Source organism: Anoplopoma fimbria, chromosome 20, assembly GCF_027596085.1.
Source record: "Anoplopoma fimbria isolate UVic2021 breed Golden Eagle Sablefish chromosome 20, Afim_UVic_2022, whole genome shotgun sequence".
Taxonomy (NCBI): domain Eukaryota; kingdom Metazoa; phylum Chordata; class Actinopteri; order Perciformes; family Anoplopomatidae; genus Anoplopoma; species Anoplopoma fimbria.
In genome coordinates this window covers 17,099,512-17,107,579 of record NC_072468.1, presented here as the reverse complement: position 1 = coordinate 17,107,579, position 8,068 = coordinate 17,099,512, and positions in this window count along the sequence as shown.

Sequence of the window (8,068 nt, the reverse complement as noted above, 5' to 3'; positions counted from 1 at the left end):
GAGACAACATCAAATCAAGAGAGGAAAAGAAGAGAGGGAGGTGGCAGAAAAAAAGAAGGTGTAGATAGAGAGAGTGAGAACGCGTAAGAGAGAAAGCGAGAAACTGATCAGATATTGCATACCGGCAAGATGGAGTAATGAATTCTGAATCCAATCATGGGGTAATAAAACTTAGCTTTGGCTGGAGAAAAATGCTGGACGAGGAATACGGAATGCAGCGGGGTGGGGGGGGTGGGGGAAACAATAGAGGGAAAAGAAAGAGAGAAGATGAAATGGGTGCTATTTAGGCTGCAGGCTGAGAAGGAACAATATGAGGAAAAACAGAAAACTGGCCGTTAGAGGGAAGGAGGGTGAGAGTGGAGAGAGAGCTAATAGCAGACGGAGACAAAGATGGGGGCGGAGGTGGTTATTGTGCTGCATGAATGATAACAACAATTAAGATCACTGTAAACACACTCGCCCTCACACAGCTGCATCCACGCACAGACAAATGCATCGCGAGCGCTCTGAATGTGCAGACGCGCTCGCAAGATAAATGCATGGCTACACTACGCCCGTAGAGCAGCTTAATGATAGAGAGATATGAGGGTTAATGCAGTGAGCACAAACATACACACACATATACACACACACTGCACACACACACTCGCACAAACAACCACATGGAAAGATAATGACTACCTGAGAGATAGCGGGGTTAATATGTGAGCCGCACACACACGAAAACACAGCACATCATTTTCAATTTACTTCTGGTGCCAACTGCCCTCCCTTCCTCTCTGTCTCTCTCTCTCTCTCTCTCTCTCTCCATTTCCTTCTCCCTTTCCTCCCCGCTCCCTCTCGTGCTCCGTCTTTTCATATTCCCCATCTCTTCTCCCTATTTTCATGGCTTCAGGTACCAAACACAATTGCATTGATTAACAGGCGCCTGCTGACATAATATTCCATTCCAAAGTCGCTCTCCCCCTTCCTGTGCCTCTATCTCCCCCCGTTCTCCTCCTCTCTATGTCTTTCGCTCCGTCTTCATCCGACTCTCCGCTCTCTGTCACAGACTGACGATTTCGCTGACCCTGATCAGTCTTTTGGACAGAAAAAGAAAAAAAAGAAGCGAAAAGAAAAAGTAGAAAAAGTAACTGGAGGCACGAAATAAATGAGAATGCTGTGAAATGAGCGGCATAGAAAAAGGGTACTGTAAATAAAGGGTACATGACTCAGGGACTGGGTTATTGATTGAGGGAAGGAGGCAAGGTGGAAGAGGAGGAAACAAGGAGAAAAGGAGGGCAAAGTGTAGCGGGATGGTGGCGGTGGAGTAAAATATGTGAGGGGAGTAGAGGGGGAAAAGAAATATTGATTACTGGGATGTGTATACGTGTATGGCCTAAACAAACACACTGCCAAACATCCTGTTTTGAGTGACAGAGCTGTGGGGATGTGTGTGTTTGTGTGTGTGTGTGTGTGTGTGTGTGTGTGTGTGTGTGTGTGTGTGTGTGTGTGTGTGTGTGTGTGTGTGTGTGTGTGTGTGTGTGTGTGTGTGGTGGTGGGTTCCAGAGAAAGAAGGAGAGGCGAGATGGAATGAGAGGGAGGCGGATAGTTTCGGGTAAGAAAAAGAGATGGAGGTGTGGAGAGATAGGGAGAGACAGACCTGTTAGTGGGAGAGAGGGGAAAAGGAGAATGTAATAATGAAGGGGAGAGGGAGTTGTTGTTTTCTTTAAGGCGAAGGAGAAGTGGCGGTGAAGAACGGGAAGGACAGAGACGAGGACAGAGGAAAGGAGAGAGAGAGAGAGAGAGAGCAGTGCATCATTTGGTTTGGTGGAGCTGTATTCTACTGAGCTGACTCTCTGTGAGCCTTTAACTGTCGGGCCCATCACTGCATTTCACTCTCATGAGGTGTTTACGTTGCACTGCTCAACCAGCCTGTGCTATTCCATTACACTGAGCCTGGTTGGAAAAAAGTGTGAACACAGAGTATTCTTATATACAATATCCAGTTCTCCTGTAGAGCGTATCTCACAGAGGCCCGCCACGATAAAGCAAAGTAAATTATAATCAAATCCTCATCTAAATATATCTTACTATATAGTTCATTATGTGTTCCAATCTGAGCAATACTGCAAACTGAATCATACAAAGCGTGCAGTGAGGCGGCTCACAACGAGCAAACAAACACACACACACACACACACACACACACACACACACACACACACACACACACACACACACACACACACACACACACACACACACACAGAGAGAGGGGAGAAAAAGAGAGATATTACGGTTTCATTTGATTTTCTACCATAAATGAATCTTTTGTTAAAATGCAAATGCGTTTTTGAATATTTTTTCCCCTTCTATAAAAACATTATCCTCTTCAGTCTTTAGAGCTGCTAAATATATATACATGTATGTATATATATATATATATATATATATATATATATATATATATATATATATATATATATTTATATATATACATATATATATATTTGGCAAGGGGCTGCAAGGGGCTGTCTACAACCAAGGAAAAGGTTTAAATTGGGATTAATTAGTTAAGAGGTGTGTAGATGTCAGTTTTCCCTTAACAGTATCAAGGTAAGGAATAAGTTAGTTATTGAGACATGAAAAGTCACAGCAGCATTGTCAGGATCTGACTCTATTATTTGGATGATAATGATCATTTTGGTTATTAGGGATTGGGATATTTGGTGTTAGTGAGAAAAATATTGCATTGCTTTCTTTGCTTGAATGTGACCGCACTGACTACAAAAGATAAAAGATGGAATTGAAAACCTTTCAAAATTCATAAGAGTGCTGTCTTTGATGATTTTTTTTTTTAGACTTTAAAACTCACCATGGTGCCTATACCCTCAATCATCATCCGCTGTCTAAATCATTACATCAGCACTCGCACTAAAGTATTTGTATCGCACAGCGTTGATCTCTCAATTTGTCAATCACTGTAATAAGCAGCTAACTGTATCTACAGTGTAATTATTTTTGGGCTGAGCCTGTTTAGTTTGTCTTTTTTAAAACAAAGAAAGTGGCATTTACAGCCCCCGAAGAAGCGGGCGTACATGCCAGCGACTGTTAGAAGCAAACTAAAAACACCTTCAGGAATATTTACAGAGTGCTTAAGAGCAGGCTGACGGAGACAGCTAATCAAGCAGATGAGAGAGGAAACATTCACGAAGGCAAGCCAGTCTCCATCTTTCGCTTCCCAAAAATTGCCAGCCAGTACTTCACAATCAAAACACATCGCATCATATCAACATTTCATCACACTGCAATATATGTTGACTGTGATTACACATAGGAGCTAATGACTTCTTCATGTGCAGCTTCACTGGTTTGAAAAGCGTCTTTGTAGTTTTGTGTGGCTGAAGGCAAATCGACTACTCAGAAGGTATATTCCTCTATAGAGGATTACAGTGAAGCCTGGATTATGCCTGCAAAGTCCAAAGAGACCAAAAAAAAAAAGTTGTGTAGCCTCTAAACACAAAATGAAAAATTGATTCTCGGTGTCAGTGTGATGGTAGCAGAACAATCGCAATGTTTTAGAGTATCAGATCCCCTCCTTCCCCCTCGACTGCGTGCTACAGCTGCAGCGAGCGCCTGCGGTGAAGAGCGAGTCGCGGGAGAGGAGTGAACCGCTCGGGGTAGAAGTCGGTAGTTGGCATCCACGCCTCTCTGAGCCCGTTTCCCACTGAACTCCAATGGAGGCAGCGTGCCAGACCGTGTGCTGCATCGGATCTGCTGGGGGAAAATGTGAATGGGGAGAGGAGTGTGTGGAGTTCGTGGAGTTGTGGAAGTGCAGTGTTCAGCGTTGTGTTTACCCCACATCGGGGCTCTGCTGCTTCATTCCTTTCTGTCATGCAGAGTAATGGACCTGCTCTCCTGCTGCCTGTGGCACAGGCTGCACTGAATCAGCCCGGGCAGCTCTCCGCAGCAACACAAAACATCTGAAATATATGCAGGCTAATATATATATAGTCTACTGTACACCATTAGAAGAAATTGCAGCGTCTGTGTGTGAGTCACTGCCAGTGCCTTGAAAAATAATTCCAGCCCAGAAGATGAAGACCTTTTTTTCTTTTCTTTTTTCTTTTCCCCCATTTGTCCACATTTAAGACCGCAGTGTGCTCCAGAACACTGCTGCATGTAGCCTCTGTAATTTCCTTGGGTCCATAGCTGTGCTACAGTAAAATAAAAAGATAAGATAAAGTGCCAGCACAGTGTGGTGCCCACAGTGTGCATATATATGTGAGTGTGTGTGTGTGTGTGTGTGTGTGTGTGTGTGTGTGTGTGTGTGTGTGTGTGTGTGTGTGTGTGTGTGTGTGTGTGTGTGTGTGTGTGTGTGTGTGTGTGTGTGTGTGTGTGTGTGTGTCATGCGGGGTAATATGGCAGTGTGGGGGAGTGGAGGAATGAAGAGGAGAGTGCAGCTGGAGCTCAATGCTCCTCGTGTTAATTGGCCCATACTTCAATCACAGCCACTGGAGTGTGTCCTCTCTGACGGAACATATCCTCTCTCCCTCTCTTTCTCCCATCCCCAATCTCTCTCCGTCTCTCCCCCCCTCTCTCTCTCACCGTCCTGCTGCCCTTGTTCACCCACTCATCCACTCGCTCACACACTCTCACTTGACACACACACACACACAAACATACTCCCTCACTCAGTCTGTCTCACTCGGTCACTTGATTTGGCCCATTTTCACTTGTTCATTCATCTTTTCCATTCATTCATTCAGTCACCTCACTCTGCACCATCTCACTTTCACCAACTCCCCTCTCCTCTCCTCTCCTCTCCTCTCTTTCTCCCTCTCTCCTCCCACAGCTCCTCTCCTGTTTTTTCCTCCAGCCCCTCGCCCGTTCTTCCCTTTTCAACGCACGTCTTTGTCCTGGACTTCATTCACTCTCTACTTCCTCCCCTCCCTCACTTCCTCTCATATCTTTCTCTTTCTCTCTCTTTGATCCCCGTCGAGCAGAAGAGCCACCAGGCAGGCGAGCGCCTCTCGTTCCCATTGTGCATAGTGAACAGAGTGATCAGCGAGTAGCGCAGCGAGCAGCAGCAGGGCGTACAGCGCTGTGTGTTTTTACTGCATGGCTGTAAACAGCAGTAGTAAAGCCTGCTGCTGCTGCTGATCATGATGCTGCTGTCTCCTTCGGACTTGATAGCCGTGGCTATCATAAGCCATTCAAGTGACACAACGACGGAGCCATCTATCAAACCCCTGTGACACCAGGTCCTCACAGGGAAACGTAACGCATTAGGTTTGTAAATTACACATGCCACAGGCTGATAACCAGATTAGAGAGGGTAGCTTTCATAAACCCCGACACTATGTTTTATGTGTAACAGTTAAATGTGAGGGGCTAGCTGATATGGCAGAAGAAAAATAAATGGTGGTTTACAAATGTGAGACAAATAGAATAGACACATACAGGGGCTTACAAATATTAGAAGGGGTTCTTTTTGAAAAAAAGAAGATTGAAATCACTTTTACACTCTTATTTCTATAACGAATAAATACTAGCGAAGGTGTTAAATTAAGTGACATTCGCATTCTCTGCCATGTATACTTGAAATATGATTTTATATAGAATGTACTGTCATAGGATAGGGGAAAGTCTCAAAATGAAACAGTCAGCCTGACATCCAACGTTTCTTCATCGCTAAACAGCATTATATTTGGACATTTTCACTCCCTTTTATTTCCATGTGGTCGTACAAAACGAATCTCACTCTAAAGTTCAGAGTATCGTGCCTTTAATTCAAATTTTCTTTTTTCTTTTTCAAGGGTTCAGATTAAACACTTCTGCCAAGAGACAGTGTCAATTAATTGCACTTCACTTCCGTACATTCAGGAGATAAATTTCATTACTTGAATGGGAGGACACTCCTTGTTTCTCTTCCCTCTATGGATTGATGGAAATTAGATGAAGCTGACCCTGGACGCTGTGTAGCACTAACAATTCTCTGACCTCATTTTTTCAACAAAAAAAAAAAAAGGAAATGTCTTAGTCCTTCCTACTGTGGTTTTTAAAATGCCAGACAAAAATTCACATCCATGACGGACGATTGTTACTGAAATATTTGACATTAGCGCATCTCATCTCTTTAACGCATATCACTCAGCTCAGTAAGTATAATTACCTCAAAGGAGAATGTTTCATTCTGCTTTTATATAAACTGGCACGTTATGCTTGAAAATGAACTTGTATAACCTGAAATAGAAATCAGCTAATAAAAATAGAGGCCTGTCAGTTGTTTCACTTTGCTTTGTAATACAGCCATGGCATCTTGAAATATTCACTTTGTTTGTCTGAGGGTGTGTGTGTGTGTTTGTCTGAGTGTGTGTTATCTTTCAACCTCCTGTCATTCATTAAATCCTCAGAACATTGCAAGCCAATACACACATAGACTATTTTTATAGTTATACAGACCGCATAAACAGCATCAATTTGTGTATGCATGATGCACAGGAATATTTCAATACTGTCTCTATTTTATCTGCTTTCTCCCACACACACACACACCCATACACACACACACACACACGCGCACACCTTCACATACACACATCCATTCAGAAAACATCAGTTACAAATGGTTGACTACCCTCATGAGTATTCAGACATAAATATCAGTAAGGTCATGTGCTTTCGTATGGAAAGGCCAGTGTCTGGGGATCTTGAATCAGGAATTCACATAAAAGCGTGCGGTGTATTACTTCAATAAGCCTAACTGGCCTCTACTAACTTGACTTGAATGAATAAAAATGGTTTTATAAGGAGAACACATAGTTTGTATGCCCACTGCCAATGCCTGTATAATATAAGTGCTTACTTTAAGGTCGGCCAAGGAGCAAGAATATTTAATTTCCCCACATCTACAGCTGACATCTAATACAGATGGGAGCAGAGGACTGCAGCGCGGCTCCCCGGCCTCCACCCTCTGCTCCCAGGTCGACTATAACCACATCATTTACCAGATTTAATGTACATATAAATTGTTTTCTGTAGTTGCTTTTCTTCCCGAATCCTCCGTCAAGACGTCCTTACAGCGCACGACCGGGGGGATTATCATATTATGTTTGTTTTAAAAAGGAATAATATCTCACTGCTCAACCTTTTACAGGCATCCAGAAACTCTGAGGGGCTTTGTGCTCAGGGGGAGAAAAAAAAGCTTCAATATCACAGTGCTATCAATGCAGCGCAATCATCTAAGAATAAACATGCATTCAAGCTGTGCATTTACATAATGTACATTCATGAATGAAATGCTTTGCTGATTGTTGTTTCCAAAAAAAAAAGCATTGAGATTGAAATCAGGAACAAATTGGATGTAAGATTTTCAGCAGATGGGATGAGACAGTAGAAAATAACTCCGGGAATATTCAGAATTTAGTGGAATCATGTTATGGCACGGAACAAATACCCAGTTTTTTAACAATAACGTTAAATGGATTATTTTTTCATTACATCTCAAGCTGGTATAGTCGCAATGCTACAGTGTTGCTCTGCTCTGCTTGCACCAGCGCTTCCATTAATTCCCTCATTGATTGGCCAGACACTGGGATCACCTAGCCAGATCTAAATCAGTCACTAATTATATGAGCAAAATGAAAAGCAACCGACACTGCAGCGCTTCAGGACCTGTAAGGTGAAACATTCTGTAACAACTACAAACTAGGAAACTGCTCTTGACTCTGAGCTGAGAAAAAAACAAAAAACATCTAGCTCTGCATAGTAATGATTCACAATCTTATTCTGTGGATGAACAGATTGAACTGGTGGGGCTTTTTACGAGGTCACTCACACAAAGCAGATGTGCATATGCAGCCGTTACACGTATAGAGGAATGCAGATGTCATATTCACACATACACATTTTAGAATAAGAGAAACGTTAAGCCGGTCTCTTTCAGTAGCAGGTGCCACATGTTGCTGAAGTCGAGCCGGATTTTCTCTGCTTAAAATCTAACGCTGCAATGTCACAATGTTGTGTACGGGTTTCAGCTGCGTTCACAGCACATCTGGCTCTGCCCCCGCTCATAGCCAAAGGT